We start from the raw sequence: 26,606 nt of genomic DNA on the forward strand, positions 1-26,606 counted from the left end.
TCCATCATGAAGAAGACAAGCATAAGAAAGCGTGGATGGCCCAAGGCAGACTCTGCATCGGATTCCGCACAGCAGCCTACAAGTGGGGGGCCATACCACTAGGCCAGTGTGAATTGGACACTATTCTCTAGCATAGTTGGAAATGCAGTATTCTAAGGAATAACACTTGGTTTTAAGCAGCAACACTACCAGAAGAGTCTCCAGAAAGTGATTATCCTTCTTTACTGGGCCTTGGTTACAAGGCAGGGTCAGCAAATATGTGGCAAACACAGCCACCAGCCAGCTCCATCCAAGGCCTCCTGCAGTAAGCAATCACAATCTTCTTTTCTATTGATTCCTGATAGGGACTCAGAATCCTTCCATCTCCTACCAATAACTGAGTATTGTCAGTAAACATTAACTGAGTGCCTAAAATGTGCCAGGTACTGAGGAGTAAGTCAGACACTGTCTTGACTTATAAGGCTTATACTTTGTCATCCCAGATGTAGTGTGCTTGCCATCTCAGGTTTCTAACCCTGCTGTGCTCCATACTTGGAATCAGGGTGGATCATAGGAAGGGCAAAGGCTTCAAAATCAGGGAAGACTCTGTCAGCACAGTGGCTGCCTGTCAATTTTGTCTCCCTGGTACTCCTTTCCTTCATCTGGTAAGAGGGTCTTCTTGCTTCGGGGGCTGCCTCTCACTAACTCCCTAACAGGACTGGGTCTACGGCAGGCTTGGCCAAGCAAAGTATCCTTTTACTCTTGGCCAGAGGAGAGATTGGAAATGTGGCCCGATACAGGACAAGCAGATTTTGGGTTGGGGTTGGGGTTCATATGTTTGAAACTGGACGAGAAAATTTCTCTTTCTTGAAATGATACAAGCCTGGAGGTGTCAGTGGCCATGTCCTACCCACCCCCTACAGAAGAGAAGCTTTCTGCAGTGGAGGGAATGCAGGGAGGGCAAGAAACAGAGGAAAGCAGAGGAGAGAGAGAAGGAGAGAGAGGGGAGAGATCACAGACACGATGACATCATTGGAATCAATGAAGACTCTAGGCTGGCTTTACCCTGGGCTGCCAAGTGACACCAGCTGATAAATTCCCTTTGCCTTAAGCTGGTGACGCTGACCTCCCAGACAGAAGCGAGTGGGGTAGAGGGCAGCACTGGAGTGAGGAATGACCATCTTTCTGCAGACAGCAAGAAGGGAAAGCAACAAGGCTTCCGAAGAAGAATTCTGCCTATGCCTGTAATTACAACTGCATCACTTCCTCCTTCATACTCCAGTTGTCTTCGTACCAAGAAGTGTGTAAAGGGGACTGACGTATCTCTTGTTGTTTCCCTGTGCATGCAGATCTGAAGTGAGTGTGTGCAGGGTGGTCCTGCCTCCCCTGTGGTCTACACATCCCCCCAGGGCCTGGGATTTTTTTTAGCCACTAATTGTAGCGTTCATACTTTTATCTCTGTAGGGAGCACTGTGCTTTGCAAAGCACTTTCATCTGCATTATCTCGTTTGATTCTCAGGGCATCTGTGAAGACGGCAGGGCTGGGATTACTACTGCTGCCTGTCAGATTGAAAAACGGAGGCTCAGGCCTGGGTCTTGGCCTGAAAGAGAATGACACGGTGGGGCTCGTGCAGTGATCTCCCGGGCAATGAACGGCACAGAGGTGGAGAGTTCCCTGGATTTGGAGCCAGCAGCCCAAGCATGCGCCCTGGCTCTTTTACTCACTGGTTGTCTGACTTCGGGCAAATCACTCGGGCCCAACTCCACACTCAGTGACGTCGTGTTGGTAACTTGAAATCAGCCATGGTGAGAAGATTTACACCAAGGAAACTGGCACACGCCACAAATCAGGGCTGTTTTTCCCCTGGAGAGTCAGTTGCTAACCAGCAAACTGATGGAGGTGGGGATGGGAGGGGAGGAGAAGAAAATGTTCCCACAATTCAAGGTGTGCTCTACACACTGAGTGCATCCTTGTAGCATCTGCTGTAGTCCTCCCGACAACTCCTGGGGGCAGATACTGATCCTATTTTATAGATGAGGCAATGAAAACTTAGAGAGAATTCATAACTTGCTCACAAACACACAATACATGACAGAGCAGAGATTCAATGTCAGGTCTCACACTCTCTCTGATAACCATGCAACAGCCCAAAGATGCACCCATTAGCGTGCGGCCTTTTCTCGATCTCCAACCCAGCAACAGTGAGATGTTAAGTCAATTTCTAGGGCCACTTAGCATTTAAGATCACGATTTGGACATGAGTATCCTAGTTTCTAAGTCAAGTTGGCTTGGAGAAAGATAGGGAGGAGGACGGTACCCTGAGCTGGGTACAAGGGAGGGAGCTGACGGTCTTTGAGACCCACGCTTTTGGGTCTCAGTTGGATAAATGCTTCAGAGTCCCAGAAGTTAGGTAACACCTTCGGGTGGGGCCACTTGAAACATTCAGGCACAGAGAGAGAGAAAGTCAAGAGGCCCTGGATCTGAGTGTCAGCTCTGCTGCTTCCCCTGGCTGGGGCTCGGCTCCCTCATCCGTCAAAGGGGCACAATATCCAAACACGCCTGTCCCACCTCATTGGGTCTCCGTGGTGTCAGTCGGGGAGAGGACTCTGACGGCCTCTGGAGTCGGCCCCACCGCACAGATGTGGGGGAGTCATCATGAGTCTCGCTGGGAACCTTTCCTCCTGTTGCTAAGAGAGACAGGACTGTCTGTTCTCCTTTGCTGCCGGCTCTGGCTCTCCCCCAACCCCCAGCTCTTTTTTCCCGTCTATTTTTATACCTCAAGTGCTTCATATGATGAAGTCCTGCATGCTTCAAACTAGATGAGGATGTCAGATAGGAAAAGAATCAAAAGGACCTAAACAAGGTGTGAACCGTTTTCCTGCTTGAGAAGATGACAGACGGCTGCAGGGGCGGGCGTTCCCAAAGCAAGCCCTTCCGCAGGTGCCGAGAGGAGCTCCTCCGGGGCCCACCGGGTACCTCTGCCCGGCTCTGGACAGGACAGTCCCAGGAGAGGGATGACCGCCCTCCCTTCCCCTGGACGGGGACAGATGGGTGGGAGGAACCCTCCGGGGGCTCCTGGAGGGGCAGTCTGGAAGACCTCGACATGAGGGTTATGGCGAAGAGGAAATTAATGATTATTTAGCCTCAGGTGCCTTTGTCATCTTGTTTAATCCTCACAATAATTTAACGAGAAAACATATTATTATTTACACTTTCAAGTTGAGGAAAGGGGTCCTCGGAGGCTGGTAGGAGAAATTCACATCCAAGCTCTAGGGGTGCCCATCAAGTGGCCTTTCCGTCTAGCAGACCTAGTGCAAGAGGGGAGGACACTGTGGTTGTGCAGGCCAGGCAATGGAAGAGGACTTTTATTAGCCCTGCAGGAGCTTCCACCCAGGCCCCCTCCAGTCCATTCTCTGCATAGCAGCTGGAGTGAGCTTTTACAAATGCAAATCGGACTATCTCCAGTCCCAGAACAATTACATCCCTCTGAAGCCCAAACTCAGAATAAAATCTAATGGCCTTTCTGACTTCCTCCCATAAGACCAGCCTCTCTCTCTGACCTCCCCACTTCATCTCGTACACTAGTCACCGCTCTTGTTATATGCCAGCCACCATTGGTTTCCTTCTGGTCTTCGAATGCATGCCACTCACTCCTGCCTTGGGGCCTTTGCACTTGCTGTTTTTGCCTTTAATACTGTCTGTCTTTAATGCTCTCCCCCGACCCCGACCCCAGATCTTTCATACCTAGCTCCTTAGCATACAGGTCTCGGGTTAACTGTCATCTCTTCAGAGAGTCCTTTCCTACCCACCCAGCCTGATGTCCTGTCCCAGTCATTTCCTATCATGTGTCACCATCTGTTTAAATTGTTGTCATAGCAGTGGTCTGCTATATTTCTTGTTAATTTACTTGTTCATTTTCTATGTCCTCATACTAGAGAGCAAATTTCAAGAGAGTAAGGATTACTTGCCTACCTTTTTGAAAGTCCTACCCCACTCCCTAAAATAGAGATCGGCACATAGTAAGCACACAATAAATACTTACTGAGTGAGTGAATTGTGGCTGATATCTTACTGTCCCAGGAAGGGCAGACCTGCACTGGCTGAAGAAGAAAAGCTCCATCATTTGCCATCGCATGACCGGTGTCAAGCTCTGTGCTTATCTCACTGGCTTCTCACAGCAATCCTGTGAGACAGACCATCTGATTCCCAGTGTGCCGATGAAGAATCGGAGGCTCCATTATTTGGCAGTTTGCTTAAGGTCACACAACCGTGACGGGAACCCTTGCCTACCTGCTCCTGGACGCACACACTGGTTGGTGGGGAGCGCAGAAATGTGTCTCGCGGGCTTACGCACATGCAAGAGGGTGTGTGTCTGCTGCTGCAAAGCCTCGTGTGCGGAGACTCCAGCGAAGAGGACGCATGTGCTGGCCAAGACCCGAGTGGTAACTGGGAGAGGGCTCCCCCTAATAAACTGTGTTGCTTGGCCTGAAGTCCAGACCTCCCTGGGGAACAGACAATCCTAGGTCAGGACTGCAGAATGGCTGCTACAAGTTGCAGGCCTCGCGATGATTGGAGCGGGGAGAGAGCCTGCGAGCGGGTGCTGAGGTCCTTCTCCTCTCGCGGTGCTCGCGTCCCGGCTAGGTCCCCTCCACCGCTGCTGTGGGCGCCTGCATTCTGCGCTAGGTGGCGAAATGCTATGGGGCTCCCCTATTCGGGGGAATGCGGTAGTGATGTATAAGGTATGAAAGATGTGGCCTGCAGAGAGCCGGCACTATCTCTGCCGCTGCTGCTGCTGCTGCTGCTGCCGCTGCCGCCACTGCCGCCGCTGCTGCGGGCGGAGCTGCTGGGAGTGAGCATCCCCTGTCCGGGATACCCAGCTCCTAGGCATCTCCCGCGCGCCCAGGCCCCACACGGACCTGCCAGCCCCAGGGAACAAAAGCAGAGCCCGCTCGCCCTCCCTGCAGCCAGAGGATGAGTCGAGAGGGCTGAGCGGAGAGTGCGGTCCTCGGCGGCTGGAAGGTAGGAGAAGGTGTTGCGCTTGCCCGCCCCGGCGTGGGAAGCTCGGGGTGGGTGCGCCTGGCGAGGGTGGCCGCGGGGGCCCATAGGTCCCGCGGGCGATACCCGGACCCTGCGAGGTGGTCATGCGGAACGCCGCGCCCGCACTGCCTGCTCACCGCAGCCGCGAGGGAGCCCCCTGGGTGGGAATTGGAGGCAGCGGGGTAAAAGTCTGGAGCCCGATGCCGGGCAGTGGCGGCTGCAGAGGAGCTGCCCGCGGTGCTGGGCGGCGCGGGACTCGCTGCGAAAGGCGGGCGGGCGGCGGCTGCAGTGTGCGCAAAGTTTTGGGTGGCGCGCGAAGACGCAGGCGAGGGCGGCCGCGCAGAGCCGCGCAAGTTGTGGCCGGAGCGGGAGGGCGACCCCCGCGGGCCCCCACGCGGACTCGCCGAGCCTGGGAAAAGTGGCTTTTGCTCCCCCCACGCCAGTCTGGGCTGGGTTGACGCGCGGCCGTTTAACCCTTCCCGGCCCGGGGGAATCAACTTCATCCTGGTCGGAGGAGGCTGGACTCAGGCTGGCTGGGCAGCGTCGAGGCTCCGGTCTCAGTCCTTCTGTGATCTTGCGCATTTCTCCGCGCACTCCGGATCTTCTGTTCTTTTCTGTCCACTCTTGTGTCCACAGACCCCGCGAGCTGGCTGGGGTCTTTCCCCCAGTCTGTGGGTTTACCCCTCGTGCCATCCGGACGCATGTTTTTTCTCTCTCCCCGCTACGCCTGGCTCATTGATGCTGCCTTGAAAAACGAGATGATTAATCAATTAGGTTAGTGGCCAATTAGGTATAACCTTGTAGGAAAATAATTATGCCCGGCTCTCTGAGCTTTCTCTGGTGATGAGGTGGGAATCCAGCCCAGGTGGAGGGACTGTTCCAAAAAGATATGGCTGATCAGGGGATTTCTGGGAATCTCAGATTAAAAAGATTCAAATGTGTGGTGGTGGTGGAGGTTGTGGGGCTGCAGTAGGGGGGTGTGTGTGGAGGGGTGTGTGTGTGCGTGTGTGTGGGTGGGTAGGTGTCAAATTTTGGCCGAGGAAATGAACCCTTGGCTGCACAGCCTGGGTGGACTTTGCAAGCAGTGTGTTCCCGATAGCTGGGGAAGGTGTGTCCCTTGCTTGGCAGCCCAGCCCAGGCTCTGAGAGGCTCTGCCTGTAAAGCGCCTCGCTGGGGTTTTGCTTCTGCTGTGGGAGCCTGAGTTTTCGGATGAATGCATTTCGGCTTCATGTCCGAGGGAGGCATCGCGTGGTTGCGGAGGGAGGTTCCTGTGCTGCCCCTTCCGAGGGTGCACATTCCCCCTGCTCCTGTTAAATAAAGCACTTATTAAATGGGTGCAAAAGGGGGACAATCTGTGTCCAGGGCTGGGAACTTCTGCTGCTGATCGGGCTTCCTTTTGCTTTTTTGGAATGACTGGTGGGGTTTGGCACTGCGGTATTACAATACAGCCATATTAAGAAGGTCTTCAGAGCTTGGAGCCCTCCACCACTGCAGCCCCATCTTTGGCAGACTTCCCTGCTCACATCCCCTGGTCGGGAGCAGCCGTGGATTTCTAACATGCACCTGTGCATTTTAACCCCTTTCTGTCTCTAGTTTAAGCTTTTCCTATCTGTTCATACAGTGGACCCTACGTAGTAGATTTCTGTACAGAAGGCAGAAACCTAGAGGCATTCTCAGAGCACAGGGATTTTTGCAACAGGTCCTAGGGCTGGGTTTTCTAATAATGGGTCCCCTTGGCATTTAGTGACCTGGGGCCCCAGTCTCTCCGCCAGTGACCAGAGCAGGTTGGACCAGGTGGTCTCTGAGCTCCCCTGTGGTGCTGACATTAGCTGGTTCTGAATTTTATGGCTTTTCCTTCTTTCTGAGCTGAGCTGAGCTGGAGGAGTAGCTGAGCAGTACAACGTGATGGTGGCAGTGCCCCCCACTCCCGGTGGAGGGGGATAGGAACTGGCTGGCTGGGGCTTATTAGCAAATCGGAATTGCCCAGCTGGAAGACTGCCTAGTGATACTGGTGTCCAGGGACAACTGGGAGCCACAGGCTCCACCCCCCGTTCTCAAAATGAAGGGCCACCATTCAACCCTCTCTCTTCCAAGATCCTTTTTCCTTGAAGCTGGACTCAGCCAGTCACCTGACTGTGACCATACTTGTTGGTCAGACTCTTGTACTGGCAAAGGCCTTGCTCCTTTTCTAAAAGTGAAGCTTTTTTATATAGTGGGAAAGGATATTGGGGGAGAAGGAAGGGAGAGAGGAAAGAGGGAAAGAGGAAGAGGTGGGGGAGGGGGGCAGTGGTAAGAGAGACAGAGACAGCTCAGACTTTAAATACAGCCAGACAGTGGGAAGGAGGTAGGAGAGAAGGAGAATGTGGGGGAGGGGGCTGCGGAGGAAAGAGGCGGAGGAGACACAGGCAGGGGGAGGCAAAACAGAGAGGAGGCACGAAAGTTACAGGGAGGGGGAGAGAAGGGCCACATGAAGCCGTCTTGTTCCATCATATGGCTTAAAAAATGTGAAGGGAACTCCAAGCTGCAGAAGACTCCTTGCACACAGACTTGCTTGGAACTCTGCTCTGACAGAATCAGATAATTACTTAGGAAATAAACATTGCACTACAGACAGCCGTTCTGTTTCTTCCTTGGTTGGCGACTCCAGTTGTCGGTGTGGGTGGGGCTCACGGGGAGCTGTCTGCTTAGCAGATGCACTTGCAGAGCCTCGAGACTGCCCTCCTGCTTGGGTCAGGCTCGGGCCTCCTTGTGAATAGAACAACTTTAGAGGGGGTATTCCTTTGTTTTTACATCTGTCTTCCTCTAAATGAATGACTTTTAAAAAGTGTGTTTTTAATTCATTTAACCTTGGGTGAAAAAAGAAAAATGAAGGATAATATAGTAAACACTCTTACCTGCCATCCAGAACTGAGAGTGATAGGAGAAGGATTCCCATTCATTTTCTCCTCCCCAGCCTCCTTGTCCCCATCCCAGACTGTCCTCTGAGTCTCCCGGCTGATCTCCTGGCCTCCAGGATGGGCCATCCCCACAGTTTGACGTGATCTTTGTAAAACATAGCTTTGACCATGTTACTCCACGCATCAGAAAACATAAAAATTTCCCTATTCCCTAAAGCATATTATTCAAATCTCTGACCATAGACTTTCAGGCCTTTCGTAACATGGCCTTCTTGCTCCCTTTTAATGTGCTTCACACACACACACACGTACACACACATGCACAAACACACACATATACACATGCACACTACGCTCACATCGCACGTGCCTTTCATACCTTTGTGGATGAGACCTTCTTTCCACGTCTGGAAAATACCTCCCTACTCCTTGCCTGCTGAACTCTCCTCGTTCTTTGGATCCATCTCAAAAGTGCCCTCCACTCTGCAGTCTCTTTCCCTCTGCGCGCTGTGTTCCCTTAGCACTCTGAGCGCCCTTCTCTGGAAGGGCTATGTTATAATTCTCCGTGTGTGCGTTTCTCCAAATAGACTGTAAGTTACTTGCAAGTAGGATGACTCGCTCACCTCTTCAATCCCAGGGGACAGCACTGTGCTGGGCACAAAGGAGTATGATTGATGTTCAATGAAGACATTCGTTTTAAGAGCTTCTAAAGGACGATTAACATCTGTGACATCTTTTTCACTTATCTCTTATGCTCTCTTACTCTCATTTTTATTTTCTGTTTTTTTCTTTCTTTTGATTACAAAAATAATACAAGTTTTTTAAAGATTCAAGAAATGTGTAAAAAGTGGCGATCCCTTGCTCCACTCCACCTGAATACCCCCTATTTTAACGGCATATGTTGTTAAACACTTGTGTTTCTTCTTGACTTCTGTTTTGTTGTATTTTCCTAGCTAGATCATATGTAGGGATCACGTACCATGTGTCTGTGCATTTCCCAGTAATGCCTAATGCAGTGTTGTACATGTCATAAGTGCCCCCAAAATATGGACTAAATGAACACATACTGGTTGGGTTTATTTTTTAAATTACGTTAAGTAAATTGCTTCACTAATCTTCACAGTAGCCCTAATGATTGGTATTATAATCCTTATTTTACAGATAAAGAAAGTTAGGCTCCAAGAGATTATATAAATTGGCCAGTTCAGAAAGGCAAGGAGTAGTGGGGTCTGGATTCAAACCCAGATCTTCATTTCATTGCCTCTGCTCCTTCCACTTGACTCTGTAGGTGGGTCTGTGGGTACCTAGAGGGAAGGCGTCTAACTCAGCTCTGTATACCCAGTATTTGCTCAGAGCTTAAGGGTTTACGGAGCCCGTAGCCCACAGATGCCCTTCCAGCTAGGCATCGTTGTCCTTTTACAGATGAGAAATGGAGGCACTCATGATAAGTTAATGCGATTTGGCCAAGCCCCTAGAGCTGGGGAGAAATGGAAGGTGTTGATCCCAGGTCTTGGGGCCAAGGCTCATTCCTCATTCTTAGATGTGAGATTTGGTCCCAGAAGGGGCAGAGAACCTGCTGCCTCCGCTTTAGTACAGTGACTTAATGGGAAATGGGAAATGACTTAATGGGCTGGCTGGTAGGTCTGCTTCTTGAAGAGGGGTAGGCTTTGCTGGCACTCAAGTCTGGGGACTTGAGCTCTGGCAGGGTCCACATTTTCTTGGACTATGGCATGAAGAGCTTCCTCTGTCTCCTAATCCTGCTCATCTGCATGTCTGAAGTCCTTTGAACAGAACCATGGACAGAGTTCTTTATTTGCGACCTTGTTGAGCAAGTGTGGACATAGCTTGTGGTTCTGTAGGTATGCTGCAAAACCTGATGGGGGTTTGAAACTTTAGTGTTGGAATACTTTGTCAGTGAGGTGGTGGATGCTGCGGGCCTCCAGAACTTGGCTTTGATGGCATCTGCCTTCTGGACGGGACAGTGCGATTACAGCTCCTGTTTTTTATTTTTTTGTTAAGATTATGATAGTTTACAACCTTGTGAGATTTCAGTTGTACATTACTGTTAGTCATGTTGTAGGTACACCACTTCACCCTTTGTGCCCTCCCCACAACCCCCCCTTTCCCCTGGTAACCACTGATCAGTTCTCTTTGTCTATATGTTAACTACCACCTATGAGTGGAGTCATACAGAGTTCATCTCTCTCTGTCTGGCTTATTTCACTTAACATAATACCCTCAAGGTCCATCCATGTTGTTGTGAATGGGACAATTTTGTCCTTTTTTATGGATGAGTAGTATTCCATTGTATGTATATATATACCATATCTTCTTTATCCAATCATCAGTTGCTGGGCACTTAGGTTGGTTCCACGTCTTGGCTATTGTAAATAATGCTGCGATGAACATAGGGGTGCATGGGACTTTTGGAATTGCTGATTTCAGGTTCTTAGGATAGATACCCAGTAGTGGGGTGGCTGGGTCATAAGGTATTTCTATTTTTAACTTTTTGAGAAATCTCCATAGTGGCTGTACCACTGCCCCACCAGCAGTGTATGAGGGTTCCTTTTTCTCCACTGCCTCTCCAACATTTGTCACTCTTGGTTTTGGATATTTTTGCCATTCTAACAGGTGTAAGGTGATATCTTTGTGTAGTTTTGATTTGCATTTCCCTGATGATTAGTGATGATGAGCATCTTTTCATGTGTCTATTGGCCATCCTTATATCTTCTTTGGAGAAATGTCTGGTCATGTCCCCTGCCCATTTTTTGATCGGGTTGTTTGATTTTTTGTTGTTGAGCTGTGTGAGTTCTTTATATATTATGGAGATTAACCCTTTTACAGCTCCTGTTTTTGAGTACTTGAAGAATGTTAGACGCCGGGTTGGGCTTACTACCTGTATTCCCTTATTTAATCATTCTAACAATCCTAGGAATAGCATTATGATCTTCACCTAGAGTAGTGACTGGCACAATAAATATCAATAAAATATTTGCTGAGTTTTTAATGAATAGAGAAGGAAACCACGGAACTGAGATCTTGAGTAACTTGTCCTAGCTTACCCAGTGAGTGCATTTCAGAACCTGGATCTGATCTGAAGTCCTTCTGACTCTAGAAACTGTACTCCTTGACCATACAGTGTTTCTTCTGGATTGGAAATCCTGACCAGGTGACTTAAGAGAACTTGAACTTGTAGATCCCTTTGTCCAACTGCTTTATTTAGGAGCGGGAAAAGTTCACTATGGGCAAGGTGCTTCTCTAACTACTTTAGATGTACTGACTTGTTTCATCTTCACACTCTACAGATAATGAATATGAGGTGCGGCTCGATAGTAAAGCTGGGATTTGAGCGTAGGTAGTCTATGCTCTTTGCTACTCAAGTGTATAAGATTCTGGGACCTGTTTAAGATGCTAGAGTTACTTAGCAGTACAACTGTTATCATCATCATCATCATCATCTCCACCACCACCATCACCATTATCATCATTGTCACTGTTGATGCCTTCGTAGCAATTGTCTTTACTGAGTACCCATCTTGTGCTTATGGCACTTTTCATGTTATCCTATTAATTCTCCAAATAACCCCATATTTCCATAGAAGGAAACTGAGGCTCAGTGAGGTTAAATGAATGTTGAGAGTCACGTGGCCAGTAAATGCAGGACGGGGCTGGGACCCAGTGTGTCTGATCTCAACATCTGTTCTCATTTTCTCTCTTCAGACTCTTTTTTCACTGATCCTTGTTGATGCTCCTGGAATCCAGCAAAGCACGAAATGATGAAATTTTTCTTGGTTTATTTTCTCATAGTTAACCCAATGCTCAGAAGGGTCATTGTTTAAAAAGACATAGGCTTTGCGTTTCAGGACCCTGAGGTTTTTCTCCTCTTCCACTGTTAGGCATGCGAAGGGTCACCTGATGTTTCTGTGTGTCTCTTTCAACCTCCTGGAAATGGAATAATAATATTACCTACTGTGCTTCCTGATACAGTGATGGGAATAGAAACGTTGGGGCCCTTGTGACTTTAACTCCTACTTCGAGAGTGAGGGCAGCTTGTGAAGGAGAGAAGGGAGGCTTTCACAGGTTGAAATCAACTACCTTGGGCTGCTAGTGACACTGGTTGGTTTGGGCAAGGAAGTGACCAATACTCAGTGACGTTTAGGCTCTCTCTCTGTTAGTGATAGTGCAAGAATCCTATATCATTAATAGTTGTCACTTGTGACATAAAACAGTCATGTTGTGGAGGGCAGGAGACCCAATGATGTTAGACAACCTTTCAATTTATGTGGCAAAGCACATGAAGTTCCTAGCTCAAAGGCGGAGAATTAAACAAGAATGAATACCAAATACAGGATTCGTTTGTATTCATAGGCTTTTAATAAATAAAAACATTTTTTTCCTAGAATGAGCTCTGAGCTATAGGTCTTGAGACTTCTTGTTTAATTAACATGCAGAATACAACTTCTTGTTTCAAATGACCATTTTTTTTGGAAGCTTGAGCTTAGATCTTTAGTGACATTTTTTCTCCAAGCAAATATTTACAGTCAAGTTGGAAACTGACAGGAAGGAGGGTTCAAAATGAAAATGTTACCAAACTGAAATTTACATATGAGTGAAACACATGGTGTCACCATGGATGGAGTCCTGGGAACTCAAAATATTTGTTAGTTTGTAGAAGGTGAAGAAACCAAGCTGTTTTCATCCATTCCTGTTGACTCTAACAATCACATTTTTGCACGTGTTTTGTGGTGGCCATTTTGACTTCTTATCTGTTTGGTTTTACCAAGGTGGGGGAACCCCAGACACTTGCTTCTTTTGTCTTCTGTCCCAGGGAGGCGGACTGCCTGAGGGTGAGTCCACATCTATTTCTCTCCACACTTGTGCTTATGCAGGTCCTCCTGCCTGGACTGCCCCCCACCCCTGTCAGTCTCCTCCCAGCCCATTGGTCTCTGCACCTGCGGTCAGGGCCAAGCGCTGCGGGAGGTTTCTTAGTCAACTCTACTCAGCACTGATGAGCACTGACAGGGCTGGCTTTTTATCACTTTACTAATTTTTCAAATCATTTAAATAATACAAGTTAATTGTAAAAAAATGCAAAAGCATAGAAAAATATAAGGAGTTAGTAAAAGTCATTTGGAATTCCAGTTCTCTGTGTTATCTATCATTTGGTGACCATCCTTTCATTTGTCTCCTTAGGCATATATACTAGCATATGTAGACGGATACAGTTTTACATTCTCTGCCTCACTATGCAAGCTGTTAGCTTTTTATCCTGAACATTTATTTTTTGATATTGTTTTTTGTTTATTTACTTTCCCTTGCCCCGCATAATCTAGAAACCTAGGTGCCTTCTGTATCTTCCTCTAGCTCCTATAACATTTACAAGTATGTGTTCACACACACACACACACACACACACACACACATATATATATATATACATACATAGGGATTTTTGTCAGTGATTTTAAAAATGAGATCATATAAACCTTCCTTGGCATATTGCATTTCTCACCTAAAACGCTATGGGAAACTATCTCCTCTCCCCGCCACCAGCCCCCCCTCAGCCAGTTGGTATATAGATGTGGCACACTTTTCAATGGCTCTGTAAGTTTCAGTGAATATGAATATACCACAGATTCTTTCAACCATTTCCTCCAGATGGGCATTTTTCCTCTGTTCCACTAATTCTTATAAACAATGCTGAAATAAGCAACGTTCTACATATATCATTATCTGTGGATGTTTTAACTCTTGTGAGTAGATTCCCAAAACTACGATTTCTGAGTCAAAGGATATGGGCTCTTTAAAGTTGTAGTAGATGGTGCAATATATCGTTCCAAAGAGAATGTCATGATTCACATCTCCACTGGCATGTGTGGAACAACCTTTTTCTTATGTCTTTGTAAGCAGCACATACTACTTTCTCTTTAACTTTTGCTAACCTGATGGTAAGCAGTAACGGATAGGTACCTGACCAATACCTCATTGCTTTTTACTTTGTCTTTTCTTGATGTCTACCGAGGAGACATCAGTTCACGTTTCCAGGGCATTTGGATTTGCTTCTTGGTGGTCAGCTAATTCATCATCTTTTCCCCTTTTCCTTTTGGATGGTTTGTCTTTTTCTTATTGTTTTGTATGGATTCCTTTGATATTATGTATAGCAGTCTTTTTTCTGTCGTCCACATTGCATATGCTTTTCTTTCCCTAGAGGTTTGGTCTAGTGTTATAATGATCTTTTTATCTGCCTGTTTCCAAATGAGACCATGAGTTTCTAGACAGCAGTGAGGTGTCTGACTCATCTCTGGGACATCACGTCTAGGGCAATGTCTGAAAGAGTGTAGGTTCAGAATAAATGGTTGTAACACTGAGTACGTGTGTGATATCCAGATGTACTTCACTTAACATTGAATTATATGAAATAATTTATGTATGTGGCATCATATAGACTGAGATGTTTCAAATAAGTAAAGTTTCATGATGACAAATGTTCTGGAAATATTTATAAGTGAGTTACATACTTCTCTGATTTTTAAAATAGCGTACGACTCAGAAATATCATTATTAACATCAATTCTTGTGTTGGCTATGTACTTGATAATCTCAAGGGCTATTGAGGGATGCATGACTGTTTGCCTGTGTATGAGTGTCCCCAGACCTATGAATGTGTGCATTTTAAATTCTCCTGTCTCTTTTTTATGCTTTTTCAGTCTCTTCCTTCATGGTCAGATTGTGGTATCGTGTCCTGGGATCGCCAGTTTGTCTTCCTCTAAAAGCAGTCCCCTTCCCTTCGTCGCTCTCTTCGTGCTGGCTGTGGACTGATGTCTCAGGAATCGTGCTCATTGGAAATGTGGATATGATTAGGGCCAATAAGCACCAACCAAGTCTTGGCCTGGGTGCCATTTCTATGAATGAAGGTGTCAGCTCCAGGAAAAATATAACTTTGGCAGTTTAGGGGTCTTTTTTGTTTCTTTCTTTGTTTACGACTGTTTTCTGGAATAGTTAGCTTGCTGGATAAGCGAAGGGGTGTCATGCCATGTCCATTAATTAGGATATAGGTCCAACTTCAAGTAGCCAAGACCCAAAATAAAATGAATTAAAAATGTCTCTAAAATGGTAGAAATATATGTCTCAGTCTTGTAAAAGTCTGGGTGCACAGGGCAGCTCCAAGCTGTGAAGTCATGCCAGGTACAGGGTCCTTCTCACTTGCTACTCCTCCGTCCCTAGGACACTGCTGTCATCTTCAGGGTCCACGATGGTACATCATCACATCCTCATTCAAACTGAATGGCTGAAAGAGAGAAAAGAGGTCAGGGGAAGACATCCTCATTTCTTTTAAGGGCATGGCCAGAAGTTGTACCCATCATTTTTTTACATCATCATTCACCAGGACCAAGTCACCTGGGCACTCGTAACAGAAGGGAGAGTAAGGAGTATTGTCTTTATTCTGGATGGCCATGTACCAGAATTAGGGTGCTATATTAGAAGATGGGAAGAATGAGTGTTGGTGAACACACTAGTGGTCTCTGCCACGCCTACCCTCATCCTTCCCCGTGTCTTTTCTTGTAAGATTGCCGGCCCTTGAGCGCTGTCGCTACTTCTTTTGCTCCCCTCCTTCCACTGTTGTGTGCAGGGTAAAATAGTTACTCAACAAAGACAGCTCTATTTGTGATCTTTCTCCTCGTTTTAGTGGTGGGAAAATGCCTGAAGGAGAATTGAGCTTGCTGATGACACGAAGCTCTGAGACTAGAAACCTTTGGGCTTCTTGGCTGATTTTCCTTTAATTTATCCCATGTCCTATCTAGTCCTTTATGGCTCCACGCAGGGTTAGTTATTCCTATTTCTTATTCATCCCTCATTTTCAGTTTTAAGAGGTTCAGGTGTGGAGACCACAAAATTGGAAGCAGGTGTGTTGGGCAACTCTGTGAGTGTCAAGGGGGAAATCAGCCCCCTGCAAATAATACAAATGAGCCAGAGTTGGAGATTATGACCTCTTTTGCAAAGAGGGTTTCCTGGTAATCAACAGATTGCATCTCCTAGCTGAAGTTTCTTTACCCCGTGGGCTCCCATTGCCTTTCTGATCAACACAGGAACACCCCTTCCCTTACTCCGGACTGACTCTGGAATTGGGTTTGCTCCAGGCAAGCGGCTGATTCTAAGTGGTCCCCCTGCTTCTGAAGCATAAATGCAACTCATTTGCTGTAGGTGTGGGAGGATTCCGAGGGGTGATACTTAACCATGCCCTTTCTCCCTCTAAGCTACAAAGACTGGGAGATGAGCACTGGATGAAAACATGGATCTTATTCCTGTTAAAACTTAATTGGAGAATTTAGGTTTTGCAGCAACAAAAGTTGGAATCTGACTTTGCTACCATGTAGTTATATGTCTTTGGGCAAGTTAGACACCATAGGGCTGTTGTCAGAAGGCTGAATAAAATAATGCCTGTGAAGCGCTTAGCAGAGAACGCATAGTAAATACTCAAAGTTAGCTGTTCTTTCGATTATAAGATAATCATTGTTATTGAAAGTGTTTAATAAATGGTAGTGATCACTAGAACCCTTTCCAGACCAAAATGTAGAGTGGGGATCCGTGACACCTCCTATGGGCTGTAGAACCCACCTCAAAATACTTTGAAGCCGCCAGTGGATTGAGAGGAGGAGTGAGAATAGACAGAAATTGACAGAAGTCACCATCAGGCAAAATCACTTACAGAGCAGTTCAGTGACAGTGTGAGACAGTGCCTCTCGACATCAGGTTTCAGTAATTGACTGTCACCAGGATTTTACTAACAGTTTCGCCTCCTTTACATATTTCTTTCTTTACTCCAGAATTTTTCCCTAAAAACAAAAAACAACTGACACTGAAGTGACACTGAAAACAGTGTCAAAACTTCAGTGAAGGTCAAACATTTTCCAAGGGATTGCCTGGAAGCGCTCCTCCCGCTGTGTTCCCTCTGTGAGGGTGCGATGTTAAGACAGTGGGAGCTCCGAGCGGGTGTCGACAAGCAGCTTGGAATACGGCAGCTGTCTCCTTTGTGCCGAACTCCCGGCACAGTGTCTTACACAGAGCAGATGCCCTTCCGTCTGTGTATGTGCAGAACACCTTCGCTTTCTCTCTTTCCCCTGTGGGTCCACACTTATTTCACTACATTCAATTCGACAAACATTTATGGAACCCCTACTGTGTGCAGGGAGCTCTCCTGATTCTCCGCTTCTGTGCTTGTTTCTCCCACCACATTAACGTTATTACTTTATTAGAAGTAAAGGCTTGTGTCAAAAAAGAAATACACTAGTTGCTGGCGTCTACTGTTTTTAAGGGGACAACAAAAATTTTTTTGTTACTGGTTTCTGTAGAAACATGTTTCGTTTTGGGGGCCTAAATGGAAGTAAAGTGGGAAGAACAGTGGCCTGGAGGGGACGTGAAGACCAAGGACCTTGCCCTAATTTGACATGTGACCTTGAGCATGTTGTTTAACGTTTCTGGGCTCCACGTTTCCACTGATTATTAAGGACCTTATATATTATATAAAGCCTGATATATTATGATTCAGAAAAGTGTGCAAGGACTATGACACAGTCTGGGTCGCTGTCCTGATGGGGGCAGTGTAGTGGATGGGGAATTAGAAGGCTTGGTTTGATCTGTGGCCTTGACATTTGGCTTGTGTGTTGTTGGCCTTAAGCTCTCAGCCTCCCCAAATCCTTCCCCATAAAGTGGGGGTGCTGCCTCTCGCCCTTCCTGCTGCAGAAAGCTGTTGAGAAGCTTCAGAGAGAAGACGCATGTGAAAGTGAGCAATGAGTGACGGGGACCGTACACACACACCTGGAAGCTATTGTTACTGCTAATAATCATCTGGATTTCAGGATGTTATTCCAGACAACACTTTTGCATTTTGCCTTCCAGGTTGTTTGAAGGAAACATCACCTTTCTGTTTCGGGGTTTTTTCCCCCGAAAGCAGTCTGGGAATTTCTCAAAGGCGCGGGTGCTCTGTCCTCTGTGTGTCTTTCCCGTCACACCTGTCTTGGGCCCCAGCGCCTGTCTGAGTGCATAATGTCTTCTCTGTTGGCCTGAAAGGAGACCATTTGTCCCCTGCTAAATGAGCTGTTACTGTGCGCCACTGTCCCCTCGACACCTGGGGCGGTATTCACGGGAGAATCCAGCCGTGGATCTCGGGAGCCTTTTTGAAAAGTTTATTAGAAGAAGGGAGAAACCATTTCTCTGTAGGTGGTGCCCTCCGTCACTGGCCTCAGCCCATTAGTCAGAGGCGGGCGCCTCACCTGGGGGAGGCAGGTCTGCAGGCGCTGCTGGCTGCCAGGGCGGCCCAGCCCCCACAGCCCCTCCCTGGCCCTCCTGCCGCCCCTGCCTCACAGGGGCTGAGTAACTCTAATCGGCACGTGGCTGCATGTGGTTGGGGCAGTTTATCGAAGCCTGCCTCCAGGGGCACCTTTCCTTCATTGTGGCCCCAGGCCTGACCTAATCTCTGTCTCAGACTGGGCCCTTTGGGCTCTGTCCACTGTGAAGGGCCTGGCTCCGAGAGACAAGGGGCAGCTTCTGTCCACACCGTGGTGGCCAGGTCTGCTCCATAAGGAGCAGGCTGCCCAGTCAGCTCTTTCTTTGGGTGCCTGGATGGCTTGGGGGTTTCATTCACTGGGGAGGATGCTGCTGTATGACGTACCAGGCGCTGGTCAGCTCAGTCCTGGGTCTCTTGTGGCATCCTGTGGACGCACGATGATTCCAAAGGGCAGGAGAGAGATCCCGAGAGATTATTTTGTCACAACACTTACCCCACCCCTCCCTCTGTACACGCCCCACACGCTCTCTACAGAGAGGCAGAATGAATTGGTGACCCAACCAGGACTGGAATTCAGGGCTCCCGACCTGGAAGAGAACATGTGTCTGTCTCCTGCGTGGGGGACGCTGCTTCCTCATCTCTTCACCCTTGCAGGCCAGGTGTTCAGAAAATCCTTAGAAATAGATTTACTGGGGTCTTGGAATAGGAGATTTTCATGGTTAATCATTTGATTGCTGGGTTCAAATCCTGGTTCTCGAACTTGTTTAACATCTGACCTTCATCGAGCTATTTAACCTCTCCAAATGTCAGTTTCCGTTGCTGTAAAATGGGGGTGATAATGATTGGATCTACTTCACAGGGTGCTTGTAGGCATGAAATGAGACAGACACGGGGCTCCCCGTGATATTTCATTGAGTGTAAGTAATTGTTTTCAGTTAGCTCCTAACTCTGCACCCATCATGCAGATGAGGATCTTGAGGCTCGGGGAGAGGCACTGACTTGTCCAGCGTTAAACGCTAATTACAGACAGAGGCGGAAAGAGAATCTCCTCTGCGCCGTCTTCCTATTCCACTGTGATCCGGATTTGAGAGCAGGCCCTCCTAGAGTTTTCCTTCAACCGCTAAGTCCCTGGCTCTCTCTGTTGGCTCTTGTCCATCTCCCCCAAGTCTCGCCCCCACACATTCTAGGTATCCCACGACTATGGGGCTGGGTAAAGGTCACAGGCTCTGGGGTTAGACTTTCAGAGCTCAGGGCCTGGCCCCTGTGTCTCGCTCCCTGAGTGGCATCTGGCAAATCCCCATTCTGAGGGTGTCTCGTCCTCTGCCTCAAGCCTTCAGTGGCTCCCAGTTGCCTCATGGCCGGCCCTCCATGCTCTGGCTTGGGCAGTCTCCTTGGGAATCGCTTGCAGGTCCCTGTGTGCGCCATGCTCTTGTTCCCTTGTGAACCTTTGCCCACTCTGGGACACAGTTCATTGAATGAATGGTGCTGAGTGACTTGAACTCTTCCAGCTTTCCAGAGCTGTGATTCCAGGGAATAGGTAGGTGGGCCCAGCAGGAGGAGGGCCCAGCCCTTCCACGGCCACCTGTCCCCTGCCTGGCTACCCTCATCTTTCCCCTGATGGCTGAGCAGACTGCCTGCTGGGCAGGCTTTTCTGCCCCCAGGACTGTTTTCTGCTCAGTGTGAAATCCCAGTTCTGTGCACCTCTCTCGCTGCTCTGCCTCTGAGCATCCTGCACTTTCCCATTGTGTCACCTGTCACAAGGTATCAATCCTGTTTACTTGTCTGGGAGCTCCAGGAGGCACGGACCTCATCTGTTTTGCTCCCCATTGTAGCTCCAGCCCTTGGCAATAGAGAACCTATAAATATTTGCTAAAGGAATGAAAGAGTGAATGGGTCCAGGGTTGGGGCAGTGACAGAGAGGCAGGCAGGCAGGCAGGCGTGAGTTCCAGGAGAATGCGTGGCCCCAGGTCCTGGCACGTCTGATGTCTCTTGCTCAGCTGATGGCAAACATCGGGCCTAGCCTTTATTTTTCTCATTATGTTTAAAACCCACCAGTCGCCCAATAGTATAATTTTCTAAGTGGTTTCATTTCAGCTCTGCTAATTGAAGAGAACCGAGCTCCTTTTGAAGGCTTACTTTGTGTGTGGCTGTCACTGGTGAGCGTTGAGACTGGTTGTCAATCATTGACAATAGCTTGCCGTTCTGGAATAATTTAAGTTTAGGTATTTCTTTCACTCAGACATTCATACCCTGTTATATGTTTTCATACTGAGCTGAGAACAATCTGGGGTGAGAAACTGTCATGTGTTCCAGGAGCTGAAATGGAGATTTCCTTTGAGACTTCAATTTCTTCTGGTCGTGGCTCAGAGCTACTTAGGGGAAGATCGCAGGTTTGGGCTCAGGCTCCTGGACCCCGGGGTTTGAATCCATTGCTACCCCACCCGCTTTGCCAGCCAGGTGAGCTTGGTACGGTTTACTCGGTTTCTGAGCCTCTTTCCTTATACAGTTAACGGGGATGTGAATGCTTTGCACCCGAGACCATCACGAGAATTAGTGAGATGATGCCCAGGGTGGGCTGGAGCAGACACTCTGGGGGCAGCAGCTCTGGCCAGCTCCTCACACTGTGTGCAGGTTCCACAGCTTCTCTTGGTAGACACGGTTCCAAAGGGGGTTCCCTGTGAGGGTCACTGGGCAGCCTTGGGGACCGGGCAGACCCGTTAACCCCAGCCCTGCTGCTTCACTTATCCGCTGGGAGACTCTGAGTGAACCACGTGCATTTACAATTCCTTTACTGTAAGTGGGGGATGATGGTACCTTTTCATCCTGTCATCATGGAGATTGAAATTGCATGTGTGAGCTACTAGCATAGTCAAGCCTCACTAGATGTTAGTTCCTTTCTCCTCGTTCTCTCAACATTTCAGTATACATACTTTATGTTGGGAGGATGGGGGGGAGAGAGAGAGGTGACTGAGAAAATGCTCCCTACACAGTGCTCATGTTAAAGAGGGAAGCATGTAAGTGTTTGCACGGTATTTTTAGCTACACCTACCTGCAACAGGTTCATTTATGCAACAGACATTTATTGAGCATCTACTATGTGCTACATACAGGTGTAGGCACTGGGATACAGCAATGCAAAAACAGTGAGTCTGCTCTGATGGTGCTTACATCCTAGTGAGAGATAGATAACAAACAAATGGGTGACATAATGTCATACGTAGTAAATGTGAAGGGAAATAAAGCAGGGAACAAAGACAGAGTCTGCTGTTTCTGCAGGAATGGTTAGGGTCGGCTGCTCTGAGAAGGTGACATTTGAGCAGAGCTTTGTTCCTGCTGTTGCCTCTGACTTCAGAACCACTCCTCTCACTCATGCTCTCCATCTATCAGCAGCCTCTAGACATCAAAACTCCGCTCAGACATCCCCTGCTCTGAGCACTGCCGCCGCCCACCGGTAGAGGGAGTCCGCCTCTCCTTCCTCTCCACTCCCACAATATCTTCTACTCCATCAGTGAGCGCTTTCCACGTCTCACATGCTTCTCTTCCTTCGGCATTGAGTCTTAAGGGTCACCGTTCTTCTTTCAGCTCTGGTGCCAGGCACGGTGCTGGGCACAGGATGAGTCCATCAGTGGTGCCTGGAGCGGGGGATGGAGGCAGAGGATTGACTCGGCTGTCAGCATATCCTGACCACATTTGGGGGTGATGGGGAGGTATCCTCAGTTGTCCTGGGGAAGTCCACTCAGCACTGAGATGCGGACTTTGCTCTCAGAACTAGGCGTGCTCTTTCTCAGACAGGGCAGTCATCACGTAGCACACAGTCAAGCTGTTTCAAACCTTGTGGTTGGAGAATCGTCTTGCTCAGCATGGCAGTCATCCTGCGATGCAGGTGTACGGCCTCCAGCCCACGGTTTGCACCTCCGTACGGCCCCTCCTCTCCTCACACCGCAGCTGCCAAGTCTGCCGGCTTGTTTCTCACCCACCTGGCTTGCCCAGTCCCACTTTGCTCCTCCCTTCCCCTCCCTCCTGTGTGGCAGAGTGAAACGAGCTATCCTAAGACCCGCATTCAGCGTCTGATGATGCCGTTTGCTGTGTGCGTGGCCTTGGCTCCAGGCGTTTTCCGTTGCTGAGTCTCAAGTTTGTCATCTTTGCAGCAGTCCTCCTCTGCCCTGCCAATGATGCATAATGTTTGGGTGATGCCCTTATAAATTAGAATATTCTAAGGCAGTATGTGAGCTGAAGTATAGCTGAAAGAGCCCCAACTGTCATTTCCAGCTCCTCCACCTGCTGGCTGGGTGACCTCTGACAGTCCACTCACTGTCTCTGGGCTCCGTTTCCCCAATATACGGTGGAGATGACGGCAAAGTCAACTCACACCCACTGAGTGTTACTACATGCCAGGCACTCTTCTAAGCACTTTACATTTATTAGCTCACCTACTCCTCACAATAATCCTGCGAAGTAAGCACTGTAATCATCCCCCTTGCACAGCTGAAGACGCAAAGTCACAGAGAGGTTAAGTACCTTGCCTTAACACACAGTTAAGGCAAGGCACAGTTAATGAGAGGCAGAGGTGGGATTCAAACCCAGTCTGTCTGGCTCTGGAGCCACAGTCTTAACCATCACATCATGCTGCCAACTATGACGCTGTAATTCCTACCTTGCAGAGCAGTTGTGAGGTGTGGAGAGACTACGTAGAGCATCCCTGTGATGCTGTGGATGTCTAATCAATATTAGCATGATTATGTCACACCTCTTTGGAGCTCAGCACAGCCTGGAATTAATAAACGCTTACTTTTCTGCTGCTTTTGGTCCTATGTCTGCTTCTGATTAAGCTGTGATTTTCAGGACCAGGCATTTTTCTGGAACTGGTTGTCTTCCTGCAGCTGATGTCATGTGTAATATACCAGGACCTTCTTAAGAATCATTCTAAGATTGTCCTTTGTATTGATTCTTTGTGAGTGGTCAAGCCATTGAGGGAACTGATGTTAAATAAGGAATCAGGCTTTGTTGCAGACGTGGGTCCTTTCTGAGCATAAGGAAGGCGGGGTCAGGTCTGTAATTTTCTCTCTCCAGGAACAAATGCTCTGCCTGCTCCCCTAAGCCTGAGAATCTCAAGAGATATGGGGATTGGTGTTGACCTCCAGTCTGCTAACGATTACATACGAAGCTGAGAGCAATTTTTAAAGTCTCCTCGCCATTTTGCTCTCTCTTTAAAAATTAGACGCCCGACACTGAGCTGGCCTTCAGAAGGATGGCTTGGAAGCGAGAATGCCTGATGCCTTCCTGACCTGGGAGTTTCCAAGAGTGGGGGAGTCCATGGGAAGGGAGAGCAACCTCATCCTTTCTGTCAACTTAATGAAAAGGAAATGAAGGCATCAGTCTTGATGACTGAGTTCCATAGTGAAGGAGCTGTGGGAAGGATCCAGAAGCGAGGAAATGGCAAGGGATTCAAGACAGTGAGGCTGGGGGATTTGGAGAGTCTGCATAGGACAAGGGAATGAGCACCAGACTGGGAGGAGGGAGACCTCAGTTCTAATCTCTAGTCTGTCACTAACTGTCTATGTGGTTGCGGGCAAGTCACCGAGCCTTCTGAAGGTATTGTATTCCGTGTTTACTGTGTAAACGATATGGCAGAGCGGCTAAAAGCAAACCGGAGCAACTCCTAGCTGCACCCCGGACTCTCTGGGAGCTTGGGTAAGTGACTATGTCTCTGAGTGTCAGTTTTCACATCTATAGAGTGAAGGGCTTGGAGGCCATGCTTTTGTTCATCCTGTCCTTAGAATGCGGGCATTGTCCCTCCCCCCTGGCATCTTTGCCTGGCTACGCCATATTCCTCCTTTAGAATTCAGCCCTAACTTTCTTTCAGGTAGAAAGCCTTCCTTGATGCCCCAGGCTGATTGACCTGTCCCCTCCCAGCCCCCAAATTCCCGTGCTCTCATCACCACCAGTGCCTCCCTCTGTCACTTGCTCTTATCTCTCTGTGGCAACCTGGGGGGGCGTGGGTCTGGTTCCTCTCAAGCTCCCCAGAGCCCCACACAGGGCCGATTCCCAGACGCAGTTTCTAAATGCTTGCCGATAGAATGAATGAATTTCCTTCCAGCTCTGAAATTCCATGCTCCTAAGTTTATTTGCCTTCATGGGTACTGAATTTCCAAAACACGCATAAAATACACTTTCTTTTTCCTTTCACAAAAAGGTAATAATTACAGTCCTTTAAATTCATATAGGAATTTATACTTGACAAAATATTTTTCACGTGTATTACCTGGTAGCCTACTATCCAGCGGCTTATCAACACCCAAGTTTCAAAATAATTCCAGGCCACTGCTGGGTCTCATCCAAATTGATCTAGTTTTTAAACTACTGGAACCACCTCCAGGTAACGCACCTTTGCCTTGAGCTGACCGTATGCACAGGACTACCGCCCCGTCCCCCACCCCAGAGGGTTTGGTCACCAAGCTCAGCGGTATCACTGATCCCCAGGTAATGGACCAAGTCGGGCGGTAGGTCACTCTGATCTCAGGAGTGCACTTTCTTGGTCTGGTTTTTAAGCAACAATATCTGCATCAGGTATGTGCTCTCCAAAAGCACAGCCTCCTGGAGGAGCCTGCTGTTGACAGAGTTGTCAGCAGGGGGATAAAAGAATGTCCAACAGAAATAAATCTCAGCGAGTGTTTTGCCAAGCCATCCAAGCATTCACGCATTCACTGCTGCCTGCAGAATACCGGGGAGGGCCGGCGGAAGGGGATATGGCCATGGGAAGGGCTGGGACCGGCTTGCACTGTGGGCGAATCACAGCTCTTCCCTCCCTCCGTGCCCTGCGTCTCCCTCCCTTCCAGAAGGCCCCACTGATGCAGAAGTCGTCTTTCCCTTCTTGGTTTCTTTTCTCTCTGTGACTTTTTCCATTGTTGCTGCGGCTCTTGATGGGCTACATGCTAGAGGAGAACAAAGAGCCGGCAGTGTGCTGTGGGTGTGGGCCTTGGAGAATGTGCTGGACACGAAGACTTCACCCTGCTAAGCAGGTCTCCTTCAAGCACGGGCCATTTTGCCAGGGCTCCCCTTTGCTACCTGAATCTGTTTCTAGACCCCTCTTAATTCTGAATACGCTATTTCCCTGCCTGGAACACCTTGCCCGTCCAGATTTCCTCATCTTCAAGGCCCCCCTGGAGTCTCTCTCATTCCACAGAAACTTCCCAGACTGATCCAGCCTTTTGCGAACTCCACCCTCCATGATTCTGGATAGCTTCGCAGTGGACGCCCGTTGGCCCTCCTGCCTCTGTCTCCTTGTGCGTTTCTCCTGTGTGTGGCTCATCACTTACTTTCAGGAGGTTCCAAAATCGCTGAGCCTCTCCCCGGATATTTGTGTATCTGAAAGGGACTCTGCTTTCAGCAGGCTCTGCGATCTCGGGCAAAACCGTCAACAGTTTCTCCTCTATAAAATGGAGCAGCAATGTCGATCTTATGGCGTGCTTGCGAGGATTAAATCAGGCATCAAGGGCCGTGTCTGGCACTTAGCAGCAGTCAGTAAATATCGTCAACAAACATTGAGTTTCTCCAGAAGACATTGGTAGGAGGTTGTGCCAAGGATTAAACAAAGGACGACATCATTAGGGTTTCTGGGGTCAGATTGCGTGGGTTCAAATCCAAAATCCACACCGTGAGCCTGGAGCAAGTGACTTCACCCCTTCAAGCCTCAGTTTCCTCATCTGTAGAATAAAGACGAGTGTGGGACTCACCCCGTAAAGATGATACAAAGGAATCCATGGAAAGCATTTGGCCAGTGCCTTCACTGAGCAAGCACTCAGTAAATGTCAACTATTTTTGAGGAGGTGGATGGTATTTTCATTTGCTTTCTTAACAGTTCCATTGCATTCCAACGGCTCGGATGAGGCAACCACGGCCCAGTGGGTAGATTCGGGGATTCACATCATACCTGTGAGGAGTCAGATGAGGCGAGGCAGCAGGAAGAGCCCAGGCTTGGATTCCTACACGCCCACCTTGAGCCCGGCCTCTGTGCCTGCCTTACAGTGTGGTTTTGAGGAAGCGAACCTCTCTGAGCCTCCTTTGGATCATCTGTGAAGTGGGAGGATAATGTCTACCTTTAACATTTAAAAAAAACCCCAATAGTGCCAGCACATGTGAAAGCACTTTTTGAACTGAAAGGTGTGCTGCAAAGGAAAGAGATTATATATCTTGTGTTATTATTCTTCTGTAACCAGCCAAGCAACATTAGTAGAGCATCTTTCGTGCCACACTGGGCTGGGTCTGAGGAAGTCTCCAGCATTTTTGAGCAGAATAATCATGGTCAATGGAAATGCCATGAATTCTGAGAGGGCCAGAGCTGGTGTTCCAATCTTAGGCCAAGCCAGCGCCATCCCAGAGCAGCTCAGGCCCCAAGCAACCAAGAGCT

The 26,606-nt window shown here is 48.4% G+C and overlaps 1 protein-coding gene across 5 annotated transcripts in view; it reads left to right on the top strand.

The window, feature by feature from the left end:
• The first annotated feature begins 4,714 nt into the window (after positions 1 to 4,714).
• The window catches only part of DAB1 (DAB adaptor protein 1), a 1,085,079-nt gene continuing 1,063,187 nt past the window's right edge, over positions 4,715 to 26,606 (top strand). For 2 of the 5 annotated variants that reach the window (XM_070245360.1, XM_070245504.1), the window contains exon 1: positions 4,751 to 4,999. The gene's annotated coding sequence lies outside the window, so the exon portion shown is untranslated. 5 annotated transcript variants of the gene reach the window in all.

The sequence above is a fragment of the Equus caballus genome, chromosome 2 (assembly GCF_041296265.1).
Source record: "Equus caballus isolate H_3958 breed thoroughbred chromosome 2, TB-T2T, whole genome shotgun sequence".
In the NCBI taxonomy this organism is placed as follows: Eukaryota; Metazoa; Chordata; class Mammalia; order Perissodactyla; family Equidae; genus Equus; species Equus caballus.